The sequence below is a fragment of the Schistocerca piceifrons genome, chromosome 5, assembly GCF_021461385.2.
Source record: "Schistocerca piceifrons isolate TAMUIC-IGC-003096 chromosome 5, iqSchPice1.1, whole genome shotgun sequence".
Classification (NCBI taxonomy): domain Eukaryota; kingdom Metazoa; phylum Arthropoda; class Insecta; order Orthoptera; family Acrididae; genus Schistocerca; species Schistocerca piceifrons.
In genome coordinates this window covers 471366350-471386857 of record NC_060142.1, presented here as the reverse complement: position 1 = coordinate 471386857, position 20508 = coordinate 471366350, and positions in this window count along the sequence as shown.

The window sequence follows — 20508 nt, the reverse complement described above, 5'->3', positions numbered from 1 at the left end:
GCTCAATCTTAGGTCCGCTATTAGTCCTCAGACATGTAAACGATATAATATACAACAACCACAATTCGTTCTTTTTGCGGATGACACTAGTATTGTAATAATCCAAGCATGCATACAGCAAGAGAAAAAATGGTAAACTATGATCTTAAAAGCATCATCGACTGATTTTCTGCAATTGGCCTCACCCTCAAATTTAAAAAGACGCAACATATTCAGTTCTGCACATTTAGAGGTACTGGTACTACAACAATGATAGTGTAACACATGGTGAGGAAACAATAGATGCGATGCAACCTTAGGTGTCCATACTGATGAAAATTTAAACTGGAGGCACATTTTGGAACTCCTAAAACAACTTAGTCCAGCCACATTTCCACTTAAAATCGTTACAAATCTTGGGGAGAGAGAAATCAGTAAGTTAAGATATATTACCTACTGTCATTTAATAATGTCAAATGGAATACTGTCGTGGGGTAACTCATCTTTAAGAAAGAAAGTCTTCATTGCTCAAAAATGTGCTGTAGGAATAATATGTGGTTCTCATTCACGATCATCTTGTAGACTTCTGTTTAAGGAGTTAGGCATTTTTACTATTGCTTCAGTATATTTATTCCCTCAAGAAGTTTTTGTAAATAATCCACTGCAGTTCAAAAAGAGCAATAATGTACATAATTACAATACGAGAAGGAAAAAATGACGTTATTACAACACATTAAGGTTGTCTTTGGCACAAAAAGGATGCACAATGCCGCAACCGAAATTTTTGATCACTTAACTCAGTGATATAAGGTGTCTGACTGACTTCAAAGCAAATTTGAAAGTAAACTGAGCCATTACTCCTCTACAACTCTTTTGTTCCGTAGAAGAATATTATCGTAAAATGCAAAAGGTGATGGGTAGGAATTACATCTGTATGTCCTTTAGAAAAAAGAAAACACTTTTTAAATGATCATCCTATAGGCATATTTACAAAATAATTTGTGATGTGAATGTACAACGACTTGTTCTACACCATTACGATTTATCGCGCAAATGATCCAAGAAACATGACAGTATTTCTTATCCTTTTCTTTCAGTCTCTGCCTTGAACGTCCCCAAAAATAAAACCTAGTCACATGTTTCTATGACTTCGTTGTTAACTTGTACTATTTTCTTTCCGTTGTGTTGAATATAAAATATTTCATTCTTTCCTCAGGTGGTTTTCATGCGTGCTTTAAAACTGTCGCTGTTATGTTGTTGAACTTAGATGCAAACAGGAAAAAGAAAATTATTCTGATCTCTTCCATCAACCTGTGTACCATCTACAACGTTCTCCCAATCCATCTAGGACTGCCGAGAATAGCTTCGGCGAGCCGAAATCTCCTTGCCTGGCTCGTCATTCATCCCCAAAAATCTTACCACCCCGAAGTAATGTAACGGGACATCATCACTGACGTGTATATCCTCCACTATACTAGCGTAGGTTGTGTCGATGCCTAAAAATAAACCACATACAAGTGTACAGTGTGTTTGAAATGGTAAGTTGACGATTATTTTGTGCTATTAGTTCCGTGGTCCGGTGGTGAAGTGCAAACTACGGAATCGATGGGCTCGAATTCGACCCCCAGTGAGTTCTTGGATATTTTACCCGTTACTTTTGTTTCACCTCTGCAATGTTTGTTGATGTGAAAAACGTCAACCTGCGCCATGGTTCGGAATCCACGTTAAACTGGCTGGCTGAGTAAATCAGTTCAAAGGTCGATGGAAGGTGACAACATAACACCTCTAACAGCATCATTTCTAATAAAGCGCTGTACTTTTCGAACCAATTAATTGGTTGATGACGGCATTACTTTTTTAGTTTTTATTTATGGCAGTGACACAAGGATTTTAATGCAAAGAACCTTCCAAAAATAGCGAGCAACGGAAGAGATTCATGATGGTTAATACACAGTTAAATAAATGGGTCAAGGAATAGACTCTGGTGGAAGACGTAAATAAGACAGTGATGAAATTGAAATGCAGACGGTTAGGAGATGTCGCCAGGTGGGTGGGCGGGTGGACTGCCGAAGGAGTTCCTTCCTGAATCCCGAGAGGTATGCAAAATCTGAGGTGACTACTAAATGGAAGGTGGGTAGACGAAATTAAACATAGGTATCTTTGAAGCATGTAGTTCTTGTAAAAGTGTAGTAGAATCGTTTATTCAGTAGTGGATATCAAATGGTGGGGATTGTAGTTGTTGTTAACGATGATGATATATTATGATATGGCGATATTTTGTTAATTTAAGTACTCGAAATACATTCTCGACCTCTCAACAACCACGTATACAAGATTTTAAATCTATGCATTTTATTTTTTCCTTTAGCAATTTAATTTTACGTTAAGAAGGAAGCTGGAAACGTCCCGCCTGGCTACACAGAAGTGCTGCACGTTTCCTGTCTTACGCCCTGGTGTACAAAACATCAGCTCGTAGCGATCTCTGAGTTCCTTCGCGCGCCCGCTCCACAGGCAGATTGCTGCAATTATAACTTTAGAACTTGTCTCGGCAGTCGGTAACGAGTTGACCTCATTCCACGGGCTTTCAGCATTTTAGCTCGTAATTCTTATAGCCGGAACGAAACAATGGGACAACGACGTCTGTTCGTACTAAGCCTTCCATTGCGTTCCTTCATCTCTCCTCACGAACTTAGCAGCGAAATAATTAATTAATTAGTCCAGTAGATCATACTTACAGATACAAATATCTGACTAAAAGTTGTGTAGGCACCAACGACATGATTATAGCCAGGACAACTCTTACTGAAATAGTTTACTATTTCCGCAACAGGTTGTGATTCGGCATCATCTTCGTACAGTTTACCATAACTGGAGATATGTGGCTCCAGGAAGTATGCGCGATCCTTACTTATACAAACTTGTCTAATTTTTCGGTCTTTAGGTCGCTACTTTTTATTTACCGAAGTAATGATAACAATTCGGAAATAAAACGCAGTGATCTACAGACTAAAAACCTAGACAGTTCTGTGGCGTCATACGGTTACTGCCTTCCAGCAAATTACAAGGCAGTGTGTGTGTGTGTGTGTGTGTGTGTGTGTGTGTGTGTGTGTGTGTGTGTGTGTGAGCATTCTCTGTGCGCATTCTCGTGCACGCTATCAGAGAACAAATGTTGCAAGAACGGTTTTAGCATTCTGCATGTGAGATATGTGAGTAAAGGATGCATGTGTCCTAGCAGCTCACGTACTTCTTTTGTAGGATAAACTTTTTGCCTAAGTGAGGATTTAGAATAAAATATTAACACCGCTGATCTTCGTAAGTGAAAATATTAAAAAAACACGATGTTGCGCATGTTTAAATTATTAACACTTGGAAAAAAAACTTTTGAGTAAAGTCATTTCAGAAAATAAGCAGCCATTTTTTTTCTTCAAATTTATGTCCCATTGGAACGTACATTTTAACGATGGTAGCAGCGTGTACCTGAATTCATTCAAGCCTGCTGTCAGGTCTACTTAAGGATTATAAAAGGTGCGACAGCACTCTAAAAAATTGTAGGGCTAGTATCTTGTACGCCGTTTCCTATACAGGTTGAGATATCCTGTACTGATGCTTTCCACGATGACGTACTCTTGCGTACTTTCTCTTTTAATACAATCTGTATAATTGAATACCCTTCTGTCTTCCATGACATACAGAGTCAGGCCGTTGCGCTCTTCAGATGTGTTATAGATTTATTGATATTCTTCAAAGGCTTCTTATTTTGATGTAAATGACCGTGTTAATCGGCGGGACCACACCTCGTACGATTTTCTTCGTAATTAATTTAAATCTTCGTTAATGGAAAATGGGTTCCAATTTTTGCTTATATGTGGCAGAATCGTTTAGTGTGCCTAGTTGAGAAGGGATTGTCCTTTAAATTTCAAATAAATCGCCGTCTTCGTCAAAAATTACTTTTTCCTTTCCACTAAAACAATGACATCGCGTCCATAAAATTCGATCTGCCACAGATACTCTTTAACAGCTCTCCTGCGTAACATCGAAATGGATAACACTCATTTCACAACACTTCCGGCAAAGATACGTCAATGCCGTGGTGTTTGTGGTCGGTTGTAAGCGTCATACAGGAAGCTTAGGCATTTATAAACGTAACGTCTTCAAAATATTAGTCGATTAGTGATTGCATCATAAAGTTATTCTCTATTGAATATAGACATTGACGAGCCCAGTTCCCGTAATTTGTGGGAATTTTTGATTTTCTGCTTTAAAATGAAGAATGTGCGGCTGAGGCTTATAAAATGCTGGATGAGACCTACGCTGAGGCACCTATTAGTGAAATAACGTGGAAGGAATGCCTTCAACGCTTCAAGAACGGTGATGTTGACGTAAGAACCGCATGGCTGCGGAAGAGAGGCGATTTTCCCAAGCTATTGAAACCGACGGAAACAATCGCAGGAGATCGTTACCGAAAGCAACTGATTGAGCCGAGCACAAAAAGGCAAACGGACACAGTAGAGTGATAGACTTAAAAAGATAATTTTGCAGCATGCCCACGCTCAACCTCCATGTCGCATAACTCATCAAAACATACTTGGAAACGTTGAAATGGGAAGTCCTACGACACCTGCCGTATTCTCCAGACACTACTCTGTTTGACTACCACCTTTTTCAGTCAATGACCCACGGCCTGACTGACCAGCACCTCCGCTCATATGAACAACTGAAAAATTGGATCGATTGATGGATCTCCCCCAGAGACGCCCAGTTCATCCGCCCGTAAGCTGGGAGAAAGTAGTGGCCAGCAGTGGCCAGTACTTTGAATCGTAAGTGTTTTGTAAGTTTTTCACAATAAGACTCAATCTTCGAGCAAAAATCCGCGGAAGCAAAGTTCTACACCTAAGATATACTTTAAACTATTTTCTTCTTAAGCGTCAGTTAATATCTGCGATGATAATGTAATATTCCTATTTCTCTTTCCTGTGAAACACACCTATGACGTGACACTGTTGATAAGTAGGTCTAAGCGCCACAGATTCAATAGCTGTAGTAAGTAATGTTCGCGTTGCCGGTTTGTTCTGTGATTAATTTTGAATGACTGCTAAGATTGAATTTACAGTCGTTTAGTAAAGTGAAACTATTTTCTTGTATTGGTCGAACTTCTTAACATTAAAAGAAGGTTAGTTTTTCTTTTCTTAATTTTTCAAGACTTTAATTCTGACGCTTCTTCACAAATAGGTGAATTTTTGTACATGTTCCTACGTATTTAAAATTTTTCCAAAATAATTTGCTCCCTAATTACTACCACACTAATGTTCATTGACCAGCACAAGGATAATATCGGAGGCCGATCCTTCCTTCAGAGGCATTAATTATTGATTTTTAAACATTATCTCGAAGTAAGTCAAATTGCAAAAACCTTTGTTGTTCATTGGTACAATTACTACGCTACTTAAATACGTAGTTAACACACATTTACATAACACTTTGTTGATAAGTAGACGTGACATGCAATGCCCATTAAAAGTTTATGACGTCTTGTAAACTGATACGTTTTCAAAAGCCCATTTTAAACATCAACTTCACAATAATACACAAAGGAGATGCAGACAATGACGAGCCGATGCTGTCGTCGTTGCGGACCGTCGGCTCTCTGGACCGGCACTGCCGATTTGCTGGTCGATGGAACACCAATGAATCACCTGCCAGGATATCCTGCGTGCTACATGAAACAGACTGAAAAACAACAACATTTTAGTGCACATATCATATAAAAAATTACATACAGACGGAAGAACAACTACATTATAGTCACATATCATATAAAAAATTACATAATTAAATAATATACTTTTATTGTCTAAATGATGTACTCAGGCGGAAAATAAGGACGATGGTGCTCACTAAAATGTGGGGCGCCACTGTGCACTGCACACTGCCACCCATCTCCAACTACTCTAAACCTTCCTCTGGACTTACCTAGTATATTTCACGCATTCGTCACATACGTGTTAGTTAAACCTTATACCCATTAAACGACTGTCGAACACATTCGGTCAATTTAGTGGAGGGTTTTGCAAACTGATGCCCGCTCGTAGATGGTTAATTAGCTGGTTAGTTTCATGTTCCATGCGTCTTATTGCATGATATATTGAAATGACGTAGAAATAGTTTACAGAATGTTAACTTGATACATAAATGTGGCTGAATGTTGACACTTGCAGCTAAGTGAGCATAAATAGTCTTTAACTCAATAACGCAAGTAAGTATTTCGCACTTTTGCATTATATAAGCTACAGGTTTATAAATTGAGACGTCGTCTGTTAGAAACTTTTTCAGCTTACCTTCAAATTTAGCCTTGCTACTAGGCAAGTAATTAAAGTTTTTGGTAGCACAGTTATTCATATTTTTTCTGGTTTAAGCCTATTCATGAGGAGCTGTAAAGGTCCTGTTTTTTTCTGATATTACACTGAGGTGACAAAAGTAAAGAGATACCTCCTAATTTGTGTCGGACCTCCTTTTGCCCGGCTTAGTACAGCAACTCGACGTGGCAGCAACTCAACAAGTCGATGGAAGTCCCCCCCAGAAATATTGAGCCTTGCTGCCTCTATAGCCGTCCATAATTGCTAAAGTGTTGACGGTGAGAATTTTGTGCGTGAACTGAGCTCTCGATTATGTCTCACAAGTACGATGGGATTAATGTAAGGCGAGCTAGGTGGCCAAACTGTTCGCTCAAATTGTCCACAATGTTCTTCAAACCAATCTCCAATCAATGTGCCTCAGTGACATGGCGCATAGTCATCTATAAAGATTCCATAGTTTTTTGGGAACGTACGGTCCATCAAAGCCTCTAAATGGTTTTCAGAAAGCTGAACATAACCATTTCCTGTCAATAATCTGCTCACACCATACCATTAAGGAGCGGCTACGAGCTTGCACAGTGCCTTGTTGACAACTTGGGTCCATGGCTTCGTGGGGTCTGCGCCATACTAGAAACCTACCACCCACTGAAATCGGGACTCATCTGACCAGGCCACGGTTTTCCAGTCGTCCAGGGTCCAACCGATGTGGCCACGAGCCCAGGAGAGGCTCTGCAGGCGATGTCGTGCTGTTAGCAAAGGCACTCGCGTCGGTCGTCTGCTGCCGTTGCTCATTAACGCCAAATTTCGTAGCACTGTGCTAACGAATACGTTCGTTGCACGTCCCACATTGATTTCTACGGTTATCTGTTAACACCGACAATTCTACGCAAACGCCGTTGCTCTCGGTCATTAAGCGAACGCCGTCGGCTCCTGCGTTGTCTGCGGTGAGAGTTAATTCCTGAAATTCGGTGTTCTCGGCACACTCTTGACACTGTGGATCTCAGAATACTGAATTCCCTACTCTAATTGTCCAGAATGTTCTTCAAACATATCGCGAACAATTGTGGACTGCTGACATGGCGCATTGTCATCCATAAAAGTTGTAACATGACGTCCGTGAAGGGCTGGAAACGGTCTCCAAGTAGCATAATATACAGAGGACCCAGTCCTTTCCATGTAAACAAAGCCCATACCATTATGGAGCCACGCACAGTGCATTGTTGACAACTTGGGCCCATGGCTTCGTGGGGTCTGCGCCATAGCCGAACCCTACCATCAGTTCTTACCAACCGAAATTAGAACACATCTGACCAGGCCGCGGTTTCCCAGCTATCTAGGGTCCAACCGACATGGTTACGAACACGGGAGCGGCCCTGCAGGCAATGTCCAGCTGTTAACAAAGGCAGTCGCGTCAGTCGTCTGCTACCATATGCTATTAACGCAAATTTCGCCGATGTGTCCAAGCGGGTACGTTCTTCGTATGTCCCACATTAATTTTTGCGGTGTTTCATGCAGTGGTGCTTCCTGTCTGTTAGCACTGACAACTCCACGCAAACACCGCTACTCTCGGTCGTTAAGTGAAGGCCGTCCGACAACGTGTTGTCCACGGTGAGAGCTAATGCCTGAAATCTAGTATTCTCGGCACACTCTTGACACTGCAGATCTCGGAATATTGAATTCCATAACGGATTCCAGAAATGGAATGTATCATGCGTCTAGTTTCAACTATCATTCCTCATTCAAAGTCTTTATTCTGGTTGTGCCGCCATAATCACATCGGAAATCTTTTCACTTGAATCACTGACTGCAAATGACAGTGCCGCTAATACACTGCCATTTTTATATCTTCTGTACGCTGTAATGGTTCTTTATTTACGTGACCATTACGGCACTCCCACCCCAGTTCTCGATACCAGTAATATCGTACTACTTTTCTGCGAAGTAACAGACATATTTTTGTGACAATATTCGCATTTGGTTTTATTAATGTATAGGTATTCCGATGTATCCATATATTACAGTGATATGGTTCTTGTGTGTTTTCATTTCTGTGAGACTGTCATATTCTTTGACTTACTTGTAACCGTTTTGGCGCGAATGCGCACAGAGCAGTCTTTGTTTCACTTTGCAGAAGTTAAGTTGTTATTTCGCTTTGTAAAAGAACAGTCAAGTCTTGTGTTTGGTTAAAGTGAAAATTAAACTGTTTTTTTGATGATGTGACAATTAAGAAGAAGTATATGTGAATTTACAAGAAGTTTAATTAAAATGTGGATCGTGAACACCAAGTCAAAAATTATTTCTACCATACCATTGTTCTGATCTGGGATTGTTTGATCATTAAGAATTTCCTGAAAAACGCGTTTGTTAGGTCTTAAAATATTGCTAAAATACAGATCTGGACCTTCTAGCAGCCAAAGTGGAATCACCCTAGAATCAACTTCGACGAAATCTACGTGGGAGTCCATTCAAGATAAGTGCCAAAATTAACGACTTTTTTACAGTGACTTCATTATTTCCATTCTGACGATACCATCCACAGTCAATAACTTTGTTGTTGCCCATTAAAGCGAACGTATGCTGCGTGAGCAACATTATTAATCTGATTTCTAACCTACTTTGCAAGTGGTGGTATTGTTAGAACGCGAAACTACCGCCATCTGTGCGTATCGCTATCCCATGACTTTGGTCATCTCAGTGTATACTTAACTCTGGTAGATTATTAACAACAAAATTTGACGAGAGAAAAAAAATGTATTGCTGTGCTACAAGGCGACCGCTACGCGCTCTTTTATTGAGTCAACGATATCGACAGTTACGACTGGAGTGGGCATTGGATCATCGAGATTGGACTATGGATCACGAATGGATCGCGTTTCTTGTGGCACCAGGTCGATGGTCGCGTGCAGATACGTGGTCATTCGGGCGAATGGCTGCTCCCAACACGGACCGCTCCACGGACGCAGGCCGATGGGGCAGTATTGAGCTATGGGCGACCGTCACCTGGTTTTCCATGGGAGCTGTGATTGATGCCCGAAGGCACCTTGAGAGCTCCAGACTGCGTACCTCCCCGCATCCTGTCACGCACGATGTCTTGCCCGGCGGCGATGGCATCTTCCAGCAGAATAACTGTTGCTGCAATCCGGCAACGGTGGTTTCAGGAACTTGATAGTCAACTCAGGCTGATGTCTTGCCACCAAATTCTCCTTGTCTGAACCCGATGGAACACATCTGGAACGCTATCAGTGCCAGCTTAGCGCCCTCAACTGAGCCTGCAATTTACAAGAATTGCGTGACATGCGCGCAGCCACCTGGTACACTTGCCTCTGGAAACCTACGAAGCATTTGTCGAGCCCGTACCGCGCAGAATCGCTTCTGTATTGCGTTGCAAAGATGGAGGAACGCGCTGTTAAGTAGGTGGGCCTAATGCTAACTTCTTAAACATCTGCAAGATGATCTAGAATGAGCACCACGTATTATTCATATGGCATGCTCTTGTGTAATGAAGACTTTGTTTCTTAAAGATGATACAATTCCATATGACAATGCTGAATGGAAAAGATGCAAAATGTGTGAAAGTACTGATTTGCATCTCTTAAAGACTTGTAATAACACGAAGTGCAAGAATGGACGAAATTAATTGTTTAAAAAGCTGTAAAATGTGTTTTCTTCGTATTTAAATTCTCAGAAATATGTGCACCCAAACATTCTGAAGATTCTGCCATGCTTGCTAAATCCTGCTCACGCTTTAAATTTATCTGTGGTGTTGTCTACTTTGATGTGCACAGTGGAAATCTCAGGGCTGGACATACCAAAATAACAAATGAGTTTCTACTACGACAAGAAGAACACGTCTTCCGCCCCTGGCATCCACATTGCGTCTTTAGAGAAACTGTAGTAATTCGTCACATTCTCTAAGACTGTATGACTATCCAAGACCTAGAACTGGGACACCACCTACCAGAGGTTCTAGTTTCCACAGTTTATTACAAATTCTCTAACAATAATACCTAATTTCCTGAGCTTGTTTGAGATTGTTTTAGCGCGCGTTGACGTCGTCGTGTTTTCTGTATGGCGGCCACCTTTTGTGGAGAAATTTGAATACATCGCTTTGGACACAGCCCCAGCTAAGTCTAATTGCTTTTATCGTTATGTCGACACTTTTATCATCTGGCCCCATGGACATGGAAAACTGGGTGAATTCTTAGAACACCTGAACGGCATTCACGTTCACATTACGTTTACGATGGAAGTACTGATAGATGGTGCAATGCCCTTCCTTGACGATCTCGTTCGCCGGAAAACCAATGGACATCTCCAAGGCATCTACAGGAAAAATGCACACACAGATCGGTATCTGCAGGCTTTCAGACGCCACCATCCAACTCAAAAACGTGTCGTTCTGAATACTCTCGTCACCGTGCAAAAGCCGTCTCAGACGTTGAAGATCTCTCAGTAGATCTAAGCCACCTCCGAAAAGTCTTCCTGTTTCACAGGCAGGAAAATCCACCACCGAAGAAGAGAACAGGAAACTTGTATTTTTGCCTTTCTGTGGCTCAGTGTCTGGAAAGATTAGCCGACTCCTGAAGAAACACAACATTTCGTCAGTGTTCAGGACCGCAGCAAAAACACGACAGCTCGTGACGCCTGTGAAGGACGATCTGCAATAAACACTCTGGAACAACGCCAGACGGAACACGAGAGGTGCTTACGCATACTCTGTCAAAAATCAGCCGTGGCAGAACACGGTTTAGAAAATCGACATCAAATTCTATTCGACAAAACATCTGTCATTATGAGCGATAGAAATAAAGGAAGCGAAGGAAATAAAAATATCTAAACGCACCATCAAGGAGGACGGCGGTCTTACAGCTAAGCACAATCTGAGACCCTGTTATCATGAAGGTGAAGCGGGCGCGACGAACACGGAACGAAAACATTGCCATATTCGGCGAGGAAGAGCACCAGTGACGTCACAGCCAGCAGCGTGGCTGTGTGCCGGCGACAAGGCAGTCATTTACCACTTGACAATGGGCTGGGGGAGCTGGGTCGAAAGCCCGTGGGATTTTAACCACCTGACGCGGATGGAAGCAGGACGACTTTTTATTAATTCGTATCGCCGCGAGACCACGCATTCATACATTGTATTCAATTGCTTGTCTGTAAATGTACATCACATCTACCGATTTCCGTCCCATTCGGATAATTCCTTCGTGGTGCATCGTTTTGTTTTTCTTTTTTATCTCAGAGTATTTCGTTATTGCAAACAAAGACTATCCCTATTCTATCTTCTCGTTAAAGGATTTAAAAATTGCATATTTTAATGCCAGGGAAAATGTCGTGAAATAGTGATGCATTGTTATTTCTAAGATGTAAATTGGTTCAAAAATGGATCAAATGGCTCTGAGCACTATGGGACTCAACTTCCGAGGTCAGCAGTCCCCTGGAACTTAGAACTACTTAAACCTAACCAACCTAAGGACATCACACACATCCATGCCCGAGGCAGGATTCTAACCTGCGACCGTAGCGGTCGCGCGGTTCCAGACTGTAACGCCTAGAACCGCTCGGCAACCCCGGCCGGCATGTAAATTGAAGGAGATCACTGCTGTCAGCCGCAGCGGGACATAACGCCGAATCAGTAGCGACGAGAGATTCTAACGCTGCTTACTAGGCAGGCGCGTTACATCTCTTTGCCATCCGGCACACAGCATTATCGCAACTGAGCGAAAAATGTCGGCACGCCTCCTCGGTACGGTGGCATCTACCAGCAGGACAATGCAACGTGTCACAATTCGCAGTGTACGTGCGTGTTTCGAAGAGCAGCAGGATTCGTTTACCGCAGGGCCAGCCAGGGCGTGGCAAACTTTACGTGTGCAGCGTGTTGGCCGCGTGCGGGCCAGAGCCGGTCTGTCACTCGGCTTTGATCGGTCCTTCTCGGAAGTCCCGGAACTGCGCGAAATTTTGTCGTGCATTGCGGTGCGGAATTTTGCGAGAGTTCGGCAGAATCGTGGTGTCAGCGCTGATTCGCTATTTGTTCGTGGTATGAAGGATGTTTACAGACCCAGTGCCTGTTAGCTTAAAAGGAGGCACTCTAACATTGTCACAATCGTTTATATGAATGGGAATGACAGAAGAGAGGGATGAGAATTATCAATTTGCGTAAGTGATGGGTTCTACTTATTTGCTACGAAATGACATTATAGTACCATGCAGAAAGAATTTAAACTTTTAGATGACAATGAAAGGGCAAAAAAAATCACTATTAACAGACGGAATTCATTGTTCTGTACATCAGGAAACACTTTGTGTTAAATTTGCGTGCATGGCGCACTTTAAGAAATTGAGAGTAAGACTGGTAAAATTTCTGAAGTCACATCCATTATTCCATTTCCAGTTGCAACAATTTTCAGTGGAAATGAAGAGGAGTATGTAGATGTCATATGTTACTTCAAAGCGCGTTGGATAAGTTAAGGGGCGTGCCCGGAACGATTTTCCGATTTATGTCTCGCCATTGTTGAATTTGTGAAGGAAAAAGACAAATTCAGGAACGAAAATTAGAACATCCGAAATGACTTCGCATTTTAAGTGGACTGGACTGCACAGTGCCCACATAGTAAGGTAACTTCTTTCTGATGTGATGGGGATGCATTTTTAAAAAATCGAGTTATGGAAGGGACAGATTCTGACAAAGACAGTTCAGATTCGTAAGCTTACCGGCGTTAAAGAAAGCATGATGTCTGAAGAATTCATTGTGGCCTTGCAAGAATTACGACAGTTTTATAAAGGTTCTGAGGACACTGTGAATCTTATATCTGCTTTCGAGCTGCTGTTTTCGAGACCATTTGCCGTTTCAGCTGAAAGCGCTCCTATGCATGTGCTGTAACTGATTGACCTGCAAGGTAATTCTAGTTCTAGTTACCAATCATTTACGTTAAAACAGTTCAGTACGTCTACATTGCTTTTCACAGGTAGATTTTCCGTCTCCATAATGAGGGTGCAAAACTGCTGCAATATTTCGATCGACATATTTGTGTGAAATAAATTTTTCGATTATGAAACTAATGGCGCTGCAGTCATAGACTGTGCGGCTAGTCCCGGCGGAGGTTTCAGTCCTCCCTCGGGCATGGGTTTGTGTGTTTGTCTTTAGGATAACGTAGGGTAAGTAATGTGTAAGCTTAGGGACTGATGACCTTAGCAGTTAAGTCCTATAAGTTTAAAAAAATGAAACTTAAATAAGTCGCGATTACATGGCATCTTAAGTGCGAAATTCTGTGAAATTGTCTGCGTCTGTCCGTACGCCGACAATTAGTCCCAGATAAAAATTATGTTATGTCTTCAGTGCGCCAAAAAAATTAATTAATACTGAAAACTTGTTTTGGGACGGTCTATTTGCGTCCAGTAATACGACAGGAAGCAACAGGACCATAATTATCAAACATACACATCTTGTGGTAAACAATGTTTGTTCGCTTACACAATTTAAATACAATGAAATCGATAAATTTAACATGGACAATAAAAATTTTTCTTAAACCCCTGTTGAAATCTGCATAAGAATTTAAGAAAATTTTTGTTGGTGTAAATAATAGAATCAAAACTTTCCGAACTCTGAATCCGCAAGACTATCTTGTACAATGAGTTCTCTTTTGAAATATAAATTCATACCAAGGTATAACATTAAGGTATAGCGTAATGCACACAAGTAACAATAAGGCAACTTCTAGAACTTGAACGCTCGGGAGTGAAGACACCGGGCACACGAACTTCTGGCTAAGGAATAATCCAGTTGATGCCAGTGCAGGTAGGCACTAATTAAATAACAAACAATTAATGAAAAACAACATCTCAGCATCTAAACGTTCCCTAAGAAGATACGCACATAGAATCCTCCTTTGTAAGAATTAAACTTCTCAGTTAGCATACGAGCTACAAATATGATACAAATGGCTGATAAGGCAATACAGAATTAGCAATCTGATAAGGCACTAATAACCCAATTTTACAGGTATAAATTCATATTTCGAGCGAAAGGTGCATCCGCCAAGGCGGCGGAGGAACGAGCTACAAAGCCTAACGACCTGACAAAACCAGGAACAAAGAGAACAGCAATACTCAAGGACGAGCTCGAGGCAGAAGGACAGCAAGATGGAGCCCGGTCTAACGAAACACAGTTCCACCGGCAACGGCCAAGTCGTCAAGTCCCGGTGCCACGTCCCACCTTACCGGAGGAAATACACTGCGCTCCGCCCAACTGAAACATAAATCAACTACAACAGCTCACTTGGGGTTGGACATTCATGTTACATAAAAGAATAAAACATAACTTTAAAACAGCAAGACTCGCCAAAAAAAGTTTAACTCAGCCCTTAAGAATGCATTTAAACACTGCAATACATGCGTAAATAAGATTGTTCCTTGAAAAGTAATAGCAACAGCTGAGTATTACCTTAAACGGGCAAGGGCCCACCAGAACTACACTTCCATGGAATCTGGTGTAGTTTTACGAGACAACATAGTATTTCGTTACTCGTTAATTAAGGTACAATTTTGGTACTTAGTCAGCAAAGTTACAACAATTTTAGATATACCATCACTCAGTAATGAGGAGCTCACTGGGGTTCCTTACGTATAGCTGCAGATCCGTCATCAAGTGCTAGATGGAAAGCCCAAGCCCCATTCTCATGTCACGTGTGACATAACTTTGACATTTCAGACTCGTCACTGAAGACAACATTGGTTAACCATTAACAAATATAGATAAGCACAAAATAGTATATGTTTAAATCAAACACACAGCATATGCCCAGGCGAACGGTTAATGCCAGGCGACGCTCCGACAAGCTCTTCTTCTCAACGTGCACTGCGTGGCGAGAAAAGCCAAACACCACGCCTCGTGCCGGAACCCAGAACCTTCCCGCCGTCTCCGGCCGCAGCACTGCAGTAATACCACGCGCAAAGAGCAATGGGCATGCGCACCAAGTAAGGGCCCCGTTGTAACCGCAACAGACAGACCACGCATTGAGGGTTGCTGCCTCGACGCTGCAGACTTAAACAGCCGGACCCGCGATGAACAACCGACTCGCGGCCGGCCAAAGCGAAATCGATGGCAAGGATGAGACTGCAAGAAAGAGGTACTGGCGCCAGCCGCGCGACGTATCAATTTTGTTTGTGGTCTTTATTGCCATTGAAACTCCGGTGCATTCGGTATTAACCCCTCTTGCCCCTCAAAAAATGTACAAATGTGTTTGAAATCTTATGGGACTTAACTGCTAAGGGCATCATTCCCTATGCTTATACAATACTTAACCTAAATTATCCTAAGGACGAACACACACACATACACCCATGCCCGAGGGAGGACTCGAACCTCCGCCGGTACCAGACACACAGTCCATGACTGCAACGCCTTAGAAAGCTTTTTTTTCTTCTTTTTTTCATTTTGTTCCATATAGTTCGTTGCGTTTGGTCTGGGCGGAGGTCACAAGACGTCCGTTCAAGTTGATCGTTGATTCCTTTACTCAGTTTTTATTACAAAGGGCGAACCACCCTCTGTCCGAACACGCTCAGCTACCGTGACTGGCCGGCCGCTGTGGCCGAGCGGTTCTAGGCGCTTCAGTCCGGAACCGCGCTGCTGCTACGGTCGCAGGTTCGAATCCTGCGTTGGGCATGGTTGTGTGTGATGTCCTTAGGTTAGTCAGGTTTAAATAGTTCTAAATATGGGGGACTGATGACCTCAGATGTTAAGTCCCATAGTGCTTGGAGGCTACCGTGACGGCGATGACCGCTCGGCTAATCCCGCGCGGCTCTTGCCCCTCATTGCTCTCTCACACACTGCTGTGTGGCAGTGCGGGAAATGTGAAGCGAGCCGGAGCGCTTTGGCACTCGGGCCTAGGCATGGCGAGCCGAAATCTTGGCCATCCATGGTTTACGGTGCTCCCCTGGTCACCAAACTCTCCTTATTTGAACCTAACCGAGAATCTGTGCCGGCATTGTTCCTCTTCACCCGAGAAACCTAGCGCATCTGGCTGCGGCGCTGGAATCGAGATTGCCCTACATCCCTATCTGTACCTTCCAGAATCTCATTAATTTCCTTCCTTCACGTCTTGCGGCAGTACGCGCTGCAAAAGGTGTTTTTTTTTGTTTATTTATTTACAATATGTTCCATCGGCACATAGCGTACTATTCGCAAATAGCATCAAGGAAGCCCCGTACTTAACGTCCCCATCCGACGGACGTATCACCATCAGTGTCACATTCTCTCACTACATGATACACTGCAGAGAGGTTTGGTATTAAACCAGGACATTAGCGCAAAGTCTGATAATCAGGAACTTTACGCCACCACTTCTCCTCCCTTTTCCGCCCAAATATTGGCAGTGAAAATGTTTGCCACCACCAGTATTCTAATCGGTTTCCCCTTGAGTCGAGCGCCACCGCACAAGCGTACGTTAGCGCCCTCGGCCACGGAGGCGTTTGCAAAAGGCGATTATTCTGACTTTTGACAGATGGTCACATTAATATGATTGAACAGCGTATTTGGCGGTATTGTAAAATCAATGCTGTGAGAGTCCGCCCCCGGTAGCTGAGTTGTAGCCGGCACGGTAGCTCAGCGTGTTCGGTCAGCTGCCCTCTGTAATAAAAAAAACTGAGTCAATCGATCAACAACGAACTTAAACGAATGTCTTAAGACGTCCGCCTCGAGCCGATGCAACGAACAAAATCGAACAAAATGAGATTAAAAAGAAAAAAAAGTGGTCAACGCGACAGACTGTCAATCCTAAGGGCCCGGGTTCGATTTCCGGCTGGCTCGGAGATTTTCTCCGCTCAGGGACTGGGTGTTGTGTTGTCCTAATCATCATCATTTCATCCCCATCGACTGACAAGTCGCCGAAGTGGCGTCAAATCGAAAGACTTGCACCCTGCGAAAGGTCTACCCAACGGGAGGCCCTAATCACACGACATTTATTTAATGTTGTGAGAGAGCCAGTAAAAATCCACATGTCTGTGTTATGACTGCTTTCTGTTTCTTTAAAATCGTATTAACATTCCTACCACTTTCAACTGCAAAACCACGAATTGTTCATTCAGTAACGAGTTACGTGTCAACGTCACAGAGCACCGATACTTGATGTTTGACGACTACACCTAAAAGTTCCTCATTTGCCATGCAGGGCGCATTTCCGTGAGAGAGCAGCTATCGCCGACGACATTCGCCAAGTTAATTTGATTCATTTGGTTATCTTATTTTTAAATAATTTTGCAGAAATGAAACGTCAGTGTCTGTAAGGATTCCAGTAAGGTCAGCTTCGGCTTTCCGGACGGGAAGGAGCGCCGGTTCCCGGCACGAATCCGCCCGGCGGATTTGTGTCGAGGTCTGGTGAGCTGGCCAGTCTATGGATGGTTTTTAGGCGGTTTTCCATCGGCAAAATCGGGCTGGTTCCCCTTATTCCGCTTCAGCTACACTATGTCGGCGACTGCTGCGCAAACAAGTTCTCCACGTACGCGTACACCACTATTACTCTACCACGCAAACATAGGGATTACACTCGTCTGGTGTGAGACGTTCCCTGGGGGGTCTACCAGGGGGCTGAACCGCACAATAACCCTGGGTTCGGTGTGGAGCGGCGAAGGGGTGAAGTGGACTGCGATAGTTGTCGTGGGGTTGCGGACCACTGCGGCTGCGGCGGGGACGGAACCTCTCCGTCGTTACTAGGTCCCCGGTTAACATAACATAAGGTCATCTTGCTTTTTAATATTTATTATCGTCATTTGCGTTATGCACGTTGCCTCCAATTTCATACGGGAGTTTCTCTGGCCTGGTGAAGGACAAAGTCTCCCACCGACTGAAACCTCCCACACCTCTCCAGGTCTTGACCGTGTTTCATATTGGAGTGAATAACCTGCCTGTCTTCTAACGGACACAGCCACAGCACTTAGCAGGGCATGTGACACTGTATTGTAATTAAATTACGACATGCGACGGGGCGTATTCGTAACTTTTGGCAAGTGGCACGGGAATCGTCGTAGGACGGTCCCCACTTGGCGCCGACCGCGCCGGCGCCGCGCACTTGTCGCAGGGGCGCCGTGACGGCAGGTGGACCCGCTGCGACGGGCGCCGGGCCAGGAAATGAGAATTAAGCGCCCGTTTCGAGGCGAGATGTGCCAGCGGCTGGAGTGGCGAGGCGGGCCAAATTAAAAATAAGCGTGCGCCGACCCGAGTGGCTGCGACCCTCCTGCGTGGGCGTCTGCTCCGCCGGGGTTGTGCGAGTGGAGGGGAGAGGTGGGAAGGAGGGGGGAGGGGAGGCAGGCATGGTGGGGGAGCCCGCGAGTCCGATCGATGGCGCCGCCCACGCGAGGTGAGGGCGAAGGCGCCCGTGGGCGAAGAGCGCCGTCACCTCTCCTGCCTGCCTTCCAGCTGCTCTCGTTCCGGGAACTGGAGCTGAGCAACGCCCAGTGTCTCGGGACTCCGTCTAACAGGTAGTCGTGTCTGTTTTCACGACTTCCCTGTGCAACAGTCGCGTCCGCCGAGATACGGAATTTCTCCCTTAATGGTAGGACATGGTATCGAACGAAAAATATGGGCACTACATTCGGAATCGTACTGTCGTCAAGAAAAGTACTGAAAGGGGAGTATCGATACTTTGAGGTATCGATACCTAACTTCGAAAAGGTGTTGGAATGGAATCATCGACATCGGTACCGTGGAAACCACTGTGAAGTACCTGGCAGAGGGTAAATCCTATTGTAACAGTTATTAGGTCTTTTTCCCGTTCCATTCACATTGAAAACTGGCACCGCGATACGTCGAATGAGAGGTAAAACATGAAGATATAGCATCCCTATACCAATATACCGGGTGATCAAAAAGTCAGTATAAATTTGAAAACTGAATAAATCACGGAATAATGTAGATAGAGAGGTACAAATTGACACACATGCTTGGAATGACATGGGGTTTTATTAGAACAAAAAAGAAAAGCAAAGTTCACAAAATGTCCGACAGATGGCGCTTCATCTGATCAGAATAGCAATAATTAGCATAACAAAGTAAGACAAAGCAAAGATGATGTTCTTTAGAGGAAATGCTCAATATGTCCACCATCATTCCTCAACAATAGCTGTGGTCGAGGAATAATGTTGTGAACAGCACTGTAAAGCATGTCCGGAGTTATGGTGAGGCATTGGCGTTGGATGTTGTCTTTCAGCATCCCTAGAGATGTCAGTCGATCACGATACACTTGAGACTTCAGGTAACCCCAAAGCCAATAATCCCACGGACTGAGGTCTGCGGACCTGGGAGACCAAGCATGATGAAAGTGGCGGCTGAGCACATGATCATCACCAAACGACGCGCGCAGGAGATCTTTCGCGTGTCTAGCAATATGGGGCGGAGCCCCTGGTTCTAATAAAACCCCATGTCATTCCAAGCATGTGTGTCAATTTTTACTTCTCTATCTATATTATTCCGTGGTTTATTAAGTTTTCAAATTTATACTGACTTTTTGATCACCCGGTATAATAATATTTTCTGCAAGTGAAGTGGACGTAGAAAATCCATGACAAAAACTCGTGTGAGTATGAAATGCTTAAAGACAGTCTTTTATTTATAAAATGGAAATGTTATATATTATATAGCTAACGGTTTCGGTGATCCAGTACACCAACTTCAGGCCTTAACTCATGCTGAAGGGGGGGGGGAGGGGGGGGATGCGTTCCCACCGTACAGACGATGCCATTAGTGACCAGCATATGTGAACTGATCCCCGTAGACTGTAATAAATGTTGTGTCTGCAACAATCAACTACCAACTGTTTTATGCAAAAAAAGACAAAAATAATATTTTAAAAACAAAGACAATAATGATGTATTTGAAAAATAAACGATGTCATTGTACTGATAAGTTTTCATCTGCAGTCTTCAACCGATTTGTATATGTAAAGGTTCTCTCTCTCTGTGCCCAAGTCCTGAACTCACACACCACAAACGCCAAATACACTTCAAACTTGCGCTCCTCACCCAGACGGATACGCCATGAAACGAACACTACACAGCTACAACAACACGTAATGGCGAAAACTCTGCCCATGTTTGAAAATTCGACCGTAAGTCGCAGAAATCAGTGTATTCACCTCGCCAAAACATATGAGAAAACACTTCAACATCAAAGCCGTAAGTT